Source organism: Sparus aurata, chromosome 17, assembly GCF_900880675.1.
Source record: "Sparus aurata chromosome 17, fSpaAur1.1, whole genome shotgun sequence".
In the NCBI taxonomy this organism is placed as follows: domain Eukaryota; kingdom Metazoa; phylum Chordata; class Actinopteri; order Spariformes; family Sparidae; genus Sparus; species Sparus aurata.
The window spans coordinates 2,929,342-2,947,368 of NC_044203.1; positions in this window are offsets into that span (position 1 = coordinate 2,929,342).

Sequence of the window (18,027 nt, forward strand, 5' to 3'; positions counted from 1 at the left end):
TTGCTAAATTTGTGCATACATTTAAAAAATGTACAAAGTTATATGTAACTATTTACATTTAAATGCAGGCAATGCTCAGGTCTGCCTGTGCTCCTTAAGAGCTGCACTGCCTGCTCCACATTCAGCATCTTCTCATTGTTCTGACTCATTAAACGAAAAACCGACTCCACTACACACTAAACACACTACACCAAACACTACATAACACACTAACTACACACTCCAAACACGCTAAATGTAACAAATCTCTCAACTCTCAATATCGCTGTCCGACGGTCGTTGCCTGTCAATCATCCGCCTAGGTCCCTCCCACAACTTCCTGTTCCTCAACAACCAAACTTGCTGCTCGGACACTTTTGTGACAAAAGCCCATTTTTACCGTTTCTTTCTGCACCAGGCACAAAGCAAACGTGACGGCAATGTTCGCGAAAAAGCGTGGAGGACATTATTTACCCTAGGTCCGGTTTTGGACGTGCCGATGTGGCCGGTCCATCGCCTCGGGAGGTGGGCCGTGTAGCTAGCCGCTAGCAGCTAGCTAGCGGCTAGCTACACACGAACATCCACAGATTCCGATTCCACTTTGTTGTCCGCGCGTCTCCAGATCTCCTCAGACCCGAACAGATTCGGTCCGGACTCGTTTAATCTCATTAATCCACAACAGCCAGTTTAGATGCACAGAACAGAACAGAACGGGACCGAACCGCCGGCAAAATCCCGGTCCAGCTTGTGACACTGCAGGTATAAATCCGCTTGTTTCTTCAGGTATGTCATGGGCTTGAGCTCTGCAGTGATTGGCTCTGGTGCGCACATGGCCACGGTGTGCAGTGATTGGCTCTGGTGCGCACGTGACTGTGGTGGCTCTGGTGGACAATGCTCGGCATAATGTGTAAAGCATTTATGAAATACTTTATTCACGGTATCATTGCAGTCCAAACAAATGCTTAGATGCACACCACTGAACCACGCAGCAGCCATGTTGAAAGTCTCGGGTCAGTGTGATCCTTATCCGCAGAGATATTTGACCAACAGACACACACACACACACACACACACACACACAGACAGACAGAGATTCCGTGCATTTATAGAAAGATATGCTGACATCCTGTGAAGGCAGCACTGAGGTTCGCTACTTTAGGTTTATAAAACACTGAATGGTTTCGGGCCAACATACATTTCTGATCTGCTGCCACATTATGAACCACCCAGACCTCTGAGGCTGTCAGGTTCAGGTCTGCTTTCCGTCCCGAGAGTCAGCTCGGGTCCTTTGGAGTGCAGGGAGCACTACTGACAACCGTATTGACCCGAATATAGGACGAGGTTTTTTTCGATGAAAATTATGTGAAAAAGTGGGGTCGTCTTATAATCGGGGTCTAACCGTTGACACATGCTGATAGTTGTCTGGGTCGCTACACGACCGCAACGGCAGAGGGCGCCAGCTTATTGTAGAGACGTCACTGACACTGTGGCTGCGGTTATCTGTCAATCACAGCGGAGAAGAAGTGACAGGAGATGAAAAATGGAGAGACGCGGAGATTTTACGGAGCAAAGTGGATCAAAAGGGTGGCAAGTTAACAGACATCTGAGGCGGAGCTATGATGCTAATTTTAAGATAATGGTGGTCAATGAAGCGGAGGCGCCAAACAGACAGGTATCACAGGTCCTTCCTTCCTGCTGCTGTCAGACTTTACAACCAGCACTGCTCCCAGTAGACCTCACATGTGTAATATGTCATATAAAAAAAAAACCTTTTTCTGTTTTTTGCACCAACTGGACAATTTTTCATACCCATATTTATTATTTATTCAACAACACACTGCCACACTGCTTACAATTACACTGTTGAAGGTGTAAAACATTATGTATATACAATGTATATGAGTCTATTTCTATTTCTTACTTTTATCATTTGTATTGTTTATTTTTACTATTATTATTGTTTATTAAAATATTACTCTCCTTTGGCTGCTGTGATGAAGACATTTTCCATGTTTGCGGGACACATTCTGATTTGTTTTAATTCTGATTCTGATTCTGAAGCAGCGTTCAGTTATTATGCACCACATATCTGGAACAAACTCCCAGAGAACTGCAGGTCTGCTCCAACTCTCCCCTCTTTTAAATCAACACTGAAGACCTTTCTGTCCGCCACAGCTTTTCACTGAAGCTACTTGTTATGGCTTGTCAATAAACGCAAATGCAGAGACCGGTGACAGAACTTCAGGAAGAAAAGGTTTATTTCTAATGGTGCATTCAGGTGGAAAAGCAGGCAAGATGTTCAGGCCGGAAGACGGGCAGGCAGGCAGGCAGAAAGGCAGGCAAGGTTTCCGAGAGCCGTGTGAAGGAGTGGAGGAAGGTTGGCTAGCAGGAAACAGAGCGAAGAAGTGCTGGGGGTAAATCGAGATAACTCTAAGTACTTTGGCACAGTGTAGTCACCATAAAATATCGGATAATCTGTCACTAGAGTTGTGGAGAGACCAGGGTGATAAGTAGATGAGTAGATGAGTAGATGAGGAGCAGGTGCTCCACTCTGCTGCTGCTGCTGCCGCCACACCCACAGACACACACACAGGGAAGAAGCAGGTGAGGGAGAGAGGACGGGGAAAAGGGCTGACAGAGGAAAAAACCCAAACAGAACAAAAATAACCAGGCTGTCATAGCAGAACCGTGACTTGTCTTTTTAAAATCTATTCATTTTAGCTTACTTTCCCATTTCTTAACTTGTTTTAATGTTTTGTTTTGACGTCTTCCTACTTGTTTTTGATAAGGTCTTTTAATGTATTTTTTTTATCCCCCTGTAAAACACTTTGAGTTGCGTTGTGTCTAAATTGCGCTATACAAATAAACCTGCCTTGCCTTACAGAAAGCTGACAGGTTTGTTGTAGACCCCTGGTCTTGAACAAAAGCCCCCACAGAGCACTTCACTTCCCCTTTCAAAAATATTACTAGTGCCCCCTGTGTGTTGAAGATCCACTAAACAATTGGTTGCTCTAACAGAAGTCACTTCTGGATGCAACTACTGTGGCCCAACAGGTATACTAAATTATGTCTCCATCCTATTCACAATGAAGGGTTTTTATTTTTGAACTACAAAAGCATCAAACCTGCATTTTAGAGGGAAGCGTAGCATATACGTATTAACATCATGAAAAAAGAAAACATTTAACATGTTGCCACAGGATGTCGAATGAATTTGAACAATTACAAATCTATATCACTTTATTAAAACAGTGCATGAAAGGCTGTATGGAAAAGTAAAACAGATTCAACACAGGTGAGGCAGAGAGAAGGGAAGGAGACAAAGTAGGAGTGAGAAGAATGTCAAGAAACAACATTGTCGACATTATTTCAAAGACGTCAATGTATTGTGTTGCAGAGATGTCTACTAAAGTTAGCATGCTAACCAGCTAGCCCCAGCCCATCCTGTCTCATGTCACATGGTACCTCGAGAGAGAGGATCTCCGTAGTGTCAGCTGGAGTCGTACTTTACTACTCAGTCGTGTGAAGACTGCGTAGAGATGTACATCTACCTCTCATTAAAGACCCACAAGTGGCACTAATGACTTAGAAACTCAGAGCTTTTACTTGTCCTTAACGACTCTGTAAGTACTCTCCCACACAGAGTTAAAAAGCCTGCAACTCTCTCCAGCTAGTTGGAGCTGAAGAAGCCTCTTATCTTGGATGAGAGGTGAAACTTCTTCAAGGAACTCAAACAAGTTCAGTTGCCTACAATACAGCACTTAGAATTGAGATGAACTTAATTGCTTTGTTAACTCATTGTAAAAAATAAAAATGAATGAAACTCACAGACACAGTGTTAGTTTGTCTTTCCACAATCACTGCATAATTTTTGAAAATATTCCAGCTCTACACACTGTTTTCACCCCCCACCTGCTGTTTCCTCTCATCACCAAAGTCTGAGCCGCTGTGACTCACCTCTGCACCTGATCCTATGTCCTTATCTGTTGATTAACTGGTAGGCTCTGTAGTAAGTTGTTTACCTACCTTAGATAGTTTTGGAGCTGCCTTTGAAAGCATATTTTATTACGTTTGTATAATCTCTTAACATCCAGACAGCAATCAAAATATTGGTTGGTATACAGAACGAGAGTCAGAGTTGGAAGAGAGGGCCTGAAGGTCTAGCACATAAAATCTGTGCAGGCAGCAATATATCTCAGTCCAAGCAAAGCAATTCTAAGGATAAGCAGAGGATATTTGAGAGCAAGGGCAGGGTTTTGAGGGGAAACTTGGCCCCCATGGCCTCCTGCCTTATTTACTTCAATAAATGTAAAAATTCAACTCACCCAAAATCCAGAACTATTGCCAGTCCATGTCTTGGATTTTTTAAAAACAATGCATGTTGAAAAAACATTACAAATACAAAATCCACAGATCTTGCTGAATATAGCCACAAAGCCAAGAACCCCACTTTTTGTAATACTTTGACTGTAAATTTTTTACAGGAAGGATCATCCAAATTACGCATATATATATGTATATATATACATATATACATATATATATATATTTATGTATACATATATATATATATCCAGGAAATCACAAGATTTATGGCTCTCACAGACCTGTAACTTCTTTAAGAGGCTCCTCTGTCCTCCACTCGTTACCTGTATTAATGGCACCTGTTTGAACTCGTTATCGGTATAAAAGACACCTGTCCACAATCTCAAACAGTCACACTCCAAACTCCACTATAGCCAAGACCAAAGAGCTGTCAAAGGACACCAGAAACAAAATTGTAGACCTGCACCAGGCTGGGAAGACTGAATCTGCAATAGGTAAGCAGCTTGGTGTGAAGAAATCAACTGTGGAAGCAATTATTAGAAAATGGAAGACATACAAGACCACTGATAATCTCCCTCGATCTGGGGCTCCACACAAGATCTCACCCCGTGGGGTCAAAGTGATCACAAGAACGGTGAGCAAAAATCCCAGAACCATACGGGGGGACCTAGTGAATGACCTGCAGAGAGCTGGGACCAAAGTAACAAAGGCTACCATCAGTAACACACTACGCCACCAGGGACTCAAATCCTGCAGTGCCAGACGTGTCCCCCTGCTTAAGCCAGTACATGTCCAGGCCCGTCTGAAGTTTGCTAGAGAGCATTTGGATGATCCAGAAGAGGACTGGGAGAATGTCATATGGTCAGATGAAACCAAAATAGAACTTTTTGGTAAAAACTCAACTTGTCGTGTTTGGAGGAGAAAGAATGCTGAATTGCATCCAAAGAACACCTTACCTACTGTGAAGCATGGGGGTGGAAACATCATGCTTTGGGGCTGTTTTTCTGCAAAGGGACCCGGACGACTGATCCGTGTAAAGGAAAGAATGAATGGGGCCATGTATCATGAGATTTTGAGTGAAAACCTTCCATCAGCAAGGGGATTGAAGATAAACGTGGCTGGGTCTTTCAGCATGACAATGATCCCAAACACACCGCCCGGTCAACGAAGGAGTGGCTTTGTAAGAAGCATTTTTTAGGTCCTGGAGTGGCCTAGCCAGTCTCCAGATGTCAACCCCATAGAAAATCTTTGGAGGGAGTTGAAAGTCTGTGTTGCCCAGCGACAGCCCCAAAACATCACTGCTCTAGAGGAGATCTGCATGGAGGAATGGGCCAAAATACCAGCAACAGTGTGTGAAAACCTTGTGAAGACTTACAGAAAATGTTTGACCTCTGTCATTGCCAACAAAGGGTATATAACAAAGTATTGAGATGAACTTTTGTTTGACCAAATACATATTTTCCACCATAATTTGCAAATAAATTCTTTAAAAATCAGACAATGTGATTTTTTTTTTTTTTTTTTTTTTTCTCATTTTGTTTTCATAGTTGAGATATACCTATGATAAATTACAGGCCTCTCTCATCTTTTTAAGTGGGAGAACTTGCACAATTGGTGGCTGACTAAATACTTTTTTGCCCCACTGTACATACAGACACACACACACACACACACACATTTATTTGCATTGTGATCTTTAAAACCAAAATGTTTTCACATCAGCTTGTAGCAATAACATACCGGGCTCTAATATATACAGTAAACATGTATACTTCAAGTGGAAAGAGGTATCCACCTTGCTCTTTGGCCTTTTTGTGGATGGGCGAGTTGGTTAAAACTCGAGTGTCATGCATGCGGCCAGGCAAACCCACGTACACATCTGTGAAGCTGAAACAAACACTTGGTGTATAGTCCGGCATAAAAAGCACATCAGTTCTTGCTGTGAAAAAAAAATCTATGCTGCAAATACCGTGACAACAGCTTGGAGAACAATGGAGTGCCACCCCTTCCGCTTGTAATAGGCTTGTTCATCTTCATGGGGAGCAATATTGGGAGTGTGTGTGTGTGCAATCTATGGCACATTGGATAGCCTCATTCAGCAAATACGTCCATCATTTCCTGAAGACATGCAAGGCTGAGGCAAGGCCGGGTGGAATAAATAGAGCAATCTTTATTAAAACAAAATCTAATGCCTTGAGTCCGGATCAGAACCGGCCGCGTTCTGATATTATCAAATCTGTGGACAAAACAATGCCAAAATGCTTGCCCTCTGCTCCATCAAAACCTCAGCCTTTGCTCTTAGGAGGTTTTCCAAGTGCCACCCTCCTGTTCCTTCTGTCAGGGCCTTTTTTAGAGTCTCTTCTCAAGGACACCCACTTCTTCTGATTGGTTCCCTTGCCAAATTATTTAACAGACAAAAAGGAGTTTGACCTGTGTTTAGTCATCTCTTATTATTTGGCATGCAGGTCAAGCTTAGCTAAGCACTTTATCGTCTGTTACCTTTGGCCCCTTACAGTTGGAAGCTACCTCCTGGACTTTTATTCACACAATAAAAATCAATTGGTTATGATTGAATTCAAACTAAGTAGGTCAGTCATGATTGAATCTAACTTAAGTAAGTCAGAATGTGTTGTCCTCCAGACACCTCAGTAGCATACCACCACAAAAGCAACGGCTACTCGAAGCCTGCTCATCAGGTGTGGCTCAACAAGCTCCATCACAAAGTCACCAGAATATGGGCCCTTGTGGTCTCTCTCTTGTCCACATTCTCCTTCCCGAGACCAGTGTGAACTGATTCAGAAGAACCAAACCTCCTAGATTGCGGCATGTAAGGTCTGCTCACCTTTCTGCCTCAAACCGCTCCCTGCTTCTCTTAAATCGCTCATCCAATGTAGATCTGATACCACAGACCAGTAGAATCCACTATAGACATGCTCATTCGTTAAATTGCAGGGTGTCACCATGAGATGGCGCTTCCCCCACAAAAAACATACAGCTTAGATACCCTTTAAACCTAAACCTTATTCTTCTACTCCATTACATCTCAGTTGCAAATATGACACTTTTGTCCCACCACATTCATTTTTAAATATTTAATTAGTTTAGTTAGCACTACCCTTCATGGTTACTTTACTTAATTTATATTTCATATCATTAATCTAAACTTGTAGCTAGGTTAAATTATTAAGGTTAAGCCATCCAGCAGTATATACAGTTATTAAAATTAGTTCATCTTTTACCTGCTCCAGCCCTAAAGTTATGAAAACATTAAAGGAATCATCACCCGGAAATCGCAATTTCTCTCGTTAAATCATGCATATTGGTGTTGGACCTCTGTTGAAACTTGCCTGAAAAGCTGGAGTTTGAAAGTGGCTTATTTTTTTCGCTTTGGCTCTTTTTCCGAACAGGGATAGCGCACAGTAGTGCGCGTTCCTAAAGCACGAGATTTTGACTCTGCTCCTGTGGTGACGTTACCACAGGAGGCTACTTGCATATTAAGCATCGACTCACAGCCGTCCTCAGCCAGACTTTCTGAGTGAGCACGCCGAATCTGCTCATTTCTCTGTCATTTTCACGCCATACATCGTGACCGCCAGCATTGAAACTCAGGTCTTACATGTAAAACATGAGTGTGAAAAGTCAGAAGGTAAAAACAAAGAATTTACCATTCAGAGACATCCTGCTGTAAACGTGTCTCTTCCACCGTCTCTGCCCCTTCACTCTCCCGTTCAGGTTCCGACTCCGGCTCGTACATAAATGCCTGAATTCCGTAAGGTTCGTCATTTAGTGTGTGCGCCATGACAGCGGGCTGTTTATGTTTTGGAGTCTGTGTGTGCACGCAGGCTCGCCCCCCATTCCGTCTCTGTCCTTCCTGCGGCCAATCAACGCGCGCCTCATTACATATTAATACAATGCACATCTGGACCGGTCAAAACCTCCCGCATAATCTCGCGTGAGAAAGTCGCGGTATGAAAAAGGGTCAGAACAAGCTCTATGTTTGATTTTTTTTTCTTTTTTTTTTCTAATAAGTTTTAAGAATTGATCCAAAGCGATCCAAGAGGGACTGGATATGTAAAAAACCAGGTGATGACTCCTTTAAAGCATCAATACATATGATTCGAGAACTCTGAAATGGACCATTTGGTTATTCAGTCATACAAAACAAAGTAAATTAAATCAAAGAAGATCTTGCTGTTTTGATTGAAATGTCTCATATACAGACACAATGCATTGGCCCAGAATTCAAGTCTGACACATGGTTACTTGCTGCATATCATCACCCTGCCTCCAGTCACTGGAGCAGCACTGCCAGTAGAAGTGAAACATATCACCCCAGTGACTTCACAAGTTAAGACAGTTTGATCTGAGTTTAGAGAGCTCACGGCAGCTCTGGCTCTCGAGATCTGTCTGTGCTCTTTTTGACTGGGGACGCACACTGACAAAATGCAAGAGGAAATTCTCTACTTCCATGAGGCCACCAGATGAGTGTGGGGGGCTGACATGGGGGCAACCAATAAATCTGACCTGTTGGAATGTCCATTGAATAGGAACAAATAGATGGACTGTAATGTAATGGTGAGTTTTGCCTCTGTCACCTCCCAAGATACGCAGAGGATCAAAATGTGTCACCTGAGCATAATAGTTCATACGTCTTGTAACCAGCCACACCCAGCTAAATGTTCAAACCATACACATTATGATCACAGAGCTGTTAAAATATAAACAAGAAACATGGAAATCTAGAGGTGATGCCCAATGTCCGCTACTTGGACAATGAACCAATAATAATAAAAAAAATCCTCTTCAGGCCATAATCAAACTGAAATGTGCTCTTACAAGCTCTGAACTCCCCAGTGAAATAAAAAGTTAAATCTGAAGGTACATAGGGGCCTGGATTTCAAGTGGATCAGTTAAGATAATGTAGAGAACATAAGAAAACCTGCAGACGTCCAGCTATTTGTAAGGCAAGCCGCACTCACACAAGTAAGGGCAGGCTTAATGCAGGTAGCTTAATTGCCTTGTAACTTTGTGGTCATCCAACTTGGCGCAAGAATAAACACAGTTTCCCTCACTAGAATGACATGGGGCGACTAAGAAATCATGATAAGGGCCTAAACAGATCAATTAGAGTGAGAACCACCTGGGTGCCATTCCCAGCCTTTCTGAAGCTTTCAAAAAAGGGTGTTGTGACACCATGACTGGCTGGGAGGGGAATGACCCAACCTGCTCTGACTCATTGGCTGTGTCTCAATACAGGGTCCGCATCCCTTGAAGGCCACATTTGAAGGCCAATTATGTCACAACGCCACGCTAAGGCTGTTCCAATTCAAAGGCTCCTCCAAAGCAGCCCACAAATGCAGCCTTCTTTTCCCTCTTCCTGGAGGACGCACCGTCATGATGCTTCGCGGCTAGAAATTGCCCAAGATTCTTTGTGCGTCCGAAGAGAAGAATGAAATAAATAAATAATGGCGACCTCAAGATCTCAGATCTTGTATTTAAATGTAAGTTATGGGTCTATTCTCGGTTTTTACTCATTTGAACATGTAAGTAAGTACGGCAATAATAAATAACTAGAACTGCAAGCAGTTATGAACAGGGGCCAAGCCCACGGAAGTTGGCCCCAAAGGATTGAGGGCTTGAGGCAAAAGTGAGGACACAGGCCAACGTCTGAGCCGTGGTATTCGCTGTAATGGGAAGTGCACCCGAAGTGCAAAAGGCTGAATGTGCGCCGATTTGGATTTGTTGTACTAAATCATGCCCACATTGACCAGTCATGACCACCTTCAAGATATGGCCTCAGGATTGGCCCTACATCATACCGACCAAATTTCTTAAAAATCGGTATAGCCGTTCAGGAGATATGAACTTCCCATATTTGTAGCACCCCCTAGTGGCCAAAATTCGACAAATTCGGATCATCCCTTCTCGGTGTCATGGTTACCAAGGATCTCAAATTTGGTGTTAATAGCATTTAGTTTGACCGAGATATCAAACACTTTCCATTTTTATAGCTAGCAACAGAACTTTGTTCGTTAATAATCTGTGCATTTTTTGACCGCGCAAAATTGTTTTGATAACTTTAGATCAGGTCCAGCTGAAGAGTGTACGTGCCAAGTTTCATGCAGATGGGACAAATTCCCAAGGAGGAGTTCGAAAAAGTAGGTTTTGCATATGTGGCGATTTTGCGAACAAATTGTACAGAAGAAGTGGGCGTGTCCTATGTCAGAAAACCCAGCTCTATCCAGGGAAGATATGGATATAAGGTTTGCAAATGTGTTATTTATAATGTGGAAGTTACAGGCAAAAACGCGATTGCATCCATTATAGCGCAACCTAGTGGAGTACCTGTGCAGTCTTTGGTATGGAAGAACTGTGTCATATTCTATATGTACCATATAAATTTCAAAGCTCTCAGCACAATAGTTTGGCTGAAATTAATGTTTGTTGTTTATCTTGTAATAAGCCACGCCCACATTGACCAGTCATGACCACCTTCAAGAATCGGCCTCAGGATTGGCCCTTCATCATACTGACCAAATTTTGTAAAAATCGGTGTAGCCGCTCAAGAGATATAAACTTCCCATATTTTTAGCGCCCCCTAGTGGCAAAAATTCGGCTCATCCCTTCCCAATCTCATGGCAACCAAGGATCTCAAATTTGATGTTAATCGCATTTGGTTTGACCGAGATATCAAACAGTTTACATTTTTATAGCTAGCTACAGAAATTTGTTCGTTAATAATTAACGCATTTTTTGACCGAGCAAAAATCTTTTGATAACTTAAGATCAGGTCCAGCTGAAGAGTGTACGTGCCAAGTTTCAAGCAGATCGGACAAAATCCCAAGGAGGAGTTCGAAAAGTAGGTTTTTCAGTTTTAGCGATTTAGCGAAAAAACTTTCTAGGCGGAAGTGGGCGTGGCCAATCGCAAAGTGATTCAGCTCCTTTCAGGGAATCTGGGGATACAAGGTTTTTGAATGTGTGACATGCGGTGTGGGAGTTATAGGCAAAAACGCGTTGGCCTAGGTTATAGCGCCCCCTGCAGGCGGATATATGTAGTTTTTTGTGTCTGAGATATTCGCAGGTGTCTGGACCAACCCTCCAAATTGCACCACCCTCCCTTGCACGGTTTAGCCTGCAGCACCACTTTTAGCCGGAGAAAAATAAAAATAAAAATCTTTACAATTACAATAGGGTTCCTAGCACCGCTGGTCCTAGGAAACGTGTATGCTTGCATACGCGTTCCCTCGGACCCTCGGGCTTGGCCCCCTAACTAGGTGCAGGTTTGAATGATGATGTGGAAACTAAATTATATTTGTTTTACCCATGCAAGTTAATACAAAATTTGCTGAAAATTGCTGATGTGATTTATTTCCACTGCCTTAGGATTGCTAATATCCAGGGACAGGAGAGGGGGTCAGCGGGAAGCCCAGCGCTGCTACTTGGCACTGGTTTGTCCTCATGGATGAGGTGTTAGGAGGTGGCTACTTTGAGGAATCTAAAATATGAAACATATTTAAAGTTATTTAAATACTTTTTTGTTTACTACATAATTCCATATGTGTTCATTCATAGTTTTGATGCCTTAAGTGAGAATCTACAATGTAAATAGTCATGAAAATAAAGAAAAAACATAAATAACTGAGAAGGTGTGTTCAAACTTCTGACTGGTAGTATATATATATATATATATATATATATATGAATGATAGAACGCACATAAGAGAATTGACTTGGACCTGCAAAACAAGACTGGTGAGCATCTCTGCATTCGACAAGTATCTTGCCCTATTTTGTCATAATTGGTGTTTAGAAACACTTATCAATAAAACTCAGATGAGGAAGTGCTCATGGGGATACAGTGGGGTCCCAGTCCCCTCAGAGCAAAGCACAACACCAGCTGTTGTTAATTTAATAAGTCAGTTAATTCTACCATGTGAGGAAAATTGAATAAGAACATAGGCTGTTTCCATTATGACATGACATGTAACGTTTAATGGTGTGATATGTGAGGTCATTTTCATTTGAACTTTGAACTAGAATATAAGATGTTGGACTTAGAGTGCAGAGTGAAATAAATAGGTAATGTGGATATGGTCGATTCAAGTTAGATTGTGATTACAGTTGACCTTGTATGTAATTACGGTATCATTTTTTGTGGTATGTGCTCATGTATACATACATTTAATCTCCCTCACTAACAGACAGACACATACACACAGACAGGCAGACAGACAGACAGACGGAGACACACGCACGCACACACTCAGACACATCTGGCCTTCATAGACTGTTAGTTTCCCCTGCCAGCAGTGTAATGATATCAAGATGTAGATGAGTTCCTGGGAAAAAGATGAGGGGAGGAGATGTTCACAAACACAAACTGTTACTGCTAGATACAGTGTGTTCCGTGTGTCAGATGTCAGACGCACAGATCACCAACGACACAGAGAACCCAATAAACAAGCTTTAGAAAAGACACTCTCAAATAATTTTCTGCTGCATTTTTATTATAAGATGTAGTAGGCCTATGTGTCTCTTTAACAGACTGATGCAACACAATTATGATAATATCTCCAGATAAATGCATTTTTTGGATCAGGTGTGTTCTCCTGGTCCCTGGAACAAACACAGTGCCCACACTGTTTTATTTCATCAACAAGTAGCGCAGTCCTGAAAAGTTCTGCAGGCGCGCAGGTGGTCGTGTGGTTGGGGTGCGTGACACATGCGCAGCTGACCCCAGTTTGGTTCCGGCCGGGGGTCCTTTGCTGCATGTCACATCCCCCTCTCTCTCCCATGTTTCCTATCTGTCTACTGCTTAATGAAGGTGTCTATGCTGGAAAAAATCTTTAAAAAAAGTTCTGTGAACACACATAAGCCTTCTCTTTGCATCTTCACTGCTGTACTGTTGTGATGTCATGTGCACGACTCACGCATGTGCGCACCCTGACCACTAGTTTAACCTGGCTTGCAGTGGTGGTTGAACGAAAGAGGAGCATCATTTGTGGCTATTTTACAGCTGTATATGAAAATGTTGCCAACTTTGATGTGTGTATAAGGCTGTTCACTGGTGTGAAAACACCACAAACTTGTTTAAACACATACAAAAATCTCATGAAATAACTTGGAGCTGCAGCGGAGAATGGACAATTCCCAATTCTTCACAAGCTTTATATGAAGCAGCAAAGTCAGGAAATGTTGGAATCATTAACACAGAATTATTAACACAATACCACACTATGTCATCTGTGTAGAGACACAGCACTTTTCCAAGGATGACACAATATTATTGATATACAGTGTCTCTAAAAAGTATTTTCAGTCCTTAATTGTTTTCCACTGTTGCTTCATTGCTTCAATAGATGGTAAATATGCAAAAAATATATAAAAGAAAAAATGAACAAAAACACATCAACAGAAAACTGTTTAATGTCAAAGTTAAAGTATAAAATATTGCCAATTAATTAAAAATATATAATGTAAAATAAGTAATTGCATAAGTTTTTACCCCCTTTAAAGTGACTGACCCAATTGAACAGAGGTCCTGCCAATTGGTTCTTGTTGGTTAATCAGTATTCCTGGCTACAGTTACACCATTAAGACAAAAGAATGCTCCAAGCAACTCTGTGAAAAGGAGGCAGCTCCTCAACCAACTACATGCACTATGGTCAAATCCAATATCATGTAGACTCTGCAAGAGTAGGTGGTAGTCAACAATATCAAAAGCTTTGGACAAATCAACAAAAAGTGCTGCAGTCCTTTTTTTTTTAACTAATACTAGCTTATGCAAGGGATAATGCCTGACGAGGTGTTCATAATCAGGAATTAATGGACGACGCGGAGGCCTAAGAACCGTCCGACGGGTTAGGATAGGGACAGTTGCCTCCGCGAAGTCCATTAATCCCTGATTATGGACACCTCGAAGGGCATTAGCCCGCTTATACCATGGTCACTTGCCAAAGAAAATAAATTAAGACCATTCATTTATATTTTCATGCGTTTTACAATCAAAATATAAAGTTTTTCACAAGCCATAACTAAGTTTCCCTGGTAACGCCTGAGAGTTTGACAATCATTACCCCTCCGTAAGGTTCTTATGCAACGGAAATGCTGTTCACTCCTCCAGTAAATAGGACGGACCATAGATACGACTTGGCTAGGGGAGATATTCTAGTCCGCTCAGCGATGAGCCAGAAAGCTAACACTGTGCTAGCAAGATTGAAAGTCAATAACATTGCGTATGGTTGACAAACAGTAAATATAATTTGACAGTGTGTTTAACAACAAGACTAGCTAGCCAACCAGTCACGTCATTGTCCCCAAATCAATATCAAGAATTTCACGAACAAATGATTGGCCATGTGTAACGTTACTGTGGCCGCAGCCTGAAGCAGAGAGCTGAACAGCGAATGGGATGTGAGATTATTCGCGTATCAGTAAATTTACAGGGGAAGTGTACTTTCTGCAGCTTGTGTGTTACAGTCGCCACCCTGTGGTGTTCAGAGGATAAGACACTGAAGGACTGACGGACTGCACTCAGTGTTGGAATAAAATATTCAGATTTGATACGCCAGCTAGCGCATTAATTTACAGCGGTGAACAGACAATTTGACTTGAACTACTTAGAAGTTATCCATATATCAGGGATTAATGGACTCCCTGCAGCCAATCAGAATCGAGTATTTCCCCAGACCATGGTATAATCTCATGTAATGTTATTCAAAAACCATAATGACAGCAGTGACAGTACTGTGGCCTGCAACAAAGCCAGGCTGAAGTGGACTCAGGATAGAAGCTCTGGACAGAACTGTCTTCAACTGATCTTTCACTAGAGATTCTAGGATCTTTGTATAGCAGGGGAGTTTAGATATCAGCCGGCAATTATTGAGATGGTTCATGTAAGTTCCTTTATGTTGGGGTGTAACATTAGCTGTCCTCCAACAGTTGGGAACTATACCAGAGTAAATGGAAAGATTGAAAAAATGAATAATTAATTAATTAATTTATTAATTTATTTATTTATTAAAAAACAAGATGAGATGTTCTGAGGAAGAGAAATATCAGTAGAGTCATTCTTAAATCAACAGCCTGTATGCTCTGATGTTTTTCAGGTGTACAAGTGAGCAAATGCTCTGCCTGATTAATCATATGTTTGCTGTCCATGTTAACAAAGCTGCTGATTATAGAGACTAAATACACTTAAAGAGTGAATGAAACTGCCTGATCCTATCATGATGTTGAAACATAAACAGCAGTATATTCATTTGGGGAGGTCAGGGTCTGGCGAGTGAGGGTCCTATTCATCTGATATGCGTGACACTGGAGGATTTGTAATCCAGGCTGGATCTCTAACACAAGGGCTTTTTGGCTTAAGTGGACGATGGTTGTGCAACAGAAGATGTAGTTCTGATTCCTCAAAGAGGCAAGAGGCTACTCTGGAAAATGAAGTTAGTTTTTCTTTATTTCTTAAGAGCAGCTGTATCTTTGTGTAGATCACTACAGATAGGCATCTGCACCCTGTATACTCCCTGAGTTGTGCTGATAGTGGGCCTGCTCTTAATGGAAACATTTATCTGTCTCCTCCAGACAGCCAACACAATCTGCTTCAAACTACCAGGGTAGGTGTTTTGACCGAGGCACTGCAGAGGGTGTTGTGCAGGCATGTCTGGAGTGATGGAGACTGATAGAGCCAGACAATGACAGCTGCTCTTTGAGCATCCAACCTTGTATCTTTAATTATAATGTTTCAGTTAGAAAAGCCCACAGAGCAGTGGCATTTTTTTTATATTGAAACTTCAAAACTTCATTAAAATTATTGAGACTTAAAATGAAATTAATTAATTAAAGGTATCGCACGTCATAAAAACACAAGACATATTCTGCATACATGAAATAAATGTATCAGTGGATCTACAAATAAACCCATTATTTTAATGAAATTGAGTGAATGCTCAATTTTCTATACCTACGAATCCTTTGCAGGGACACAGATCAGTGCATGATATGATTGACAAAAATGTCAGAAAAAGTGAAAATCACAATTTTTCCCCAAAATTTCTCCATTCTAGAAAGGAAACAGAGCTCCCTTTTCAATGCTTTCCAAATTCATCCAACTGAGTGTTTCTTGATCTGGCACCCTTATCAGCAATATGACATCATTGATGAATCACTCAGTGTCTGAAATATGGCCAATATAAAATCCATTTATAATGCCTCTGAACTTTCACCTCTACAGCTTAAGTTTAAATACATTTAGTAAGAATACAAATACATTATTTAGATATACATGCACTCTAAACAGATACAAAACGCACTGGAGTTCTTGCAGCTGCCCCACTTATCCGCCATCAGGCTTGCCCATCCTGTTTCCTGATTGACACAATTTAGTCAAAAGGAATTGGTATTGACTGAAGTTAAAGCTGTGAAAGGATTTTCTTTTATGGTGGATTGCTGAGAGAGGACGACTGCAACGCAAGGAGTTTCAGCGAGCAGGAGGCATCTGACCCCCAATGCTGCTTTAAGTGGAGAGTCACAGAGCCACTCGATAGATTTGGTTGCACCAGCTCTCAAAGTGGATTCCAGATAAGATTTAACTAAAGAAACATTAGGGGACCCCAACTGAAACTGAGACAGAACTGGGAAAAATCTATGTTGATGAAAACATTACTTTTGACTTGCATGACCTGTGATTAAAACCTTTTGAAAAAAGATAAACCAATACAAGAAAATTAATAAGGAGTTTAAGAGTACACCTAACTCTTTATTGAATTTACACTTTGCGCTTTGCTTTTATTATTTTGTCGAAGCTGAAGAGATGGTTAACCAACTCAGCTCTCAGAAGGTTTCTTTTCTTTCTTTCTTTCTTTTATTTTGCAAGTAAATGTATCCTATTATCACATGAAGTACCAGTTGTGTTTGACTTAACATCCTCCTACTAGAGCAAGGGTTGCAAAAATGTTCTTCCAGAGGAACCCACTGACTTATGGTAAGCGAAGTATCACAATTTGGCCAACTGATACTATACTTATACTTAATGTTTAAGACCACGTTACCTTACCTTGTGATCTGTAACATGAATTGTTGAAGTTCAATAATGTCTCCTGCTTGACAACTGCTAATGTAACTTGTCGATAGATGTGAGTGAAAGTTAACTTGAGGCCTATTTTCCAATTGAAATGTAGACAGCGCCCTCTGTTGGAATCAAACTAAACAAACTCACTATAGTCATTCACCACAAAAATTTTTGACGATGTGTTCTGGAGCCTAGATTTTAGATATTGGGTTTTAGCATTCTACAAGGATCTAACCTCAGTTACACTAATGGTTACATTAGCTACAATCCACCACTGATCTCTTGTGGGAAAGGATAGCAAAAGCAGACATGTTTGAAGTGTTCTCCTGTGCAGTTTCATTACTTCTCTTTAGACTTAGACTTAGGTACAGACTTTATTGTCATTCATGGTGCAACAAGTTAGCACAGAACACATTTTTGTTTCAGGGGCTCAGCATAGAATTAAAATATAAAGTATATTTAAAAAATAGCACAATAAGAATAATAAAGATCAAAAACAGAAACATACTGAAGGTGCAAATTATTGAAAGTGACATTGTTGAGTTAGGTAGTTCAAATATTTTGAGGAAACAAGATATCTAGAATAAACGGCAATTGTCACTTAGAGTTCAGCAGTCTGATGACATGGCTGTTACAGAGCCTTGTGGTCCTGC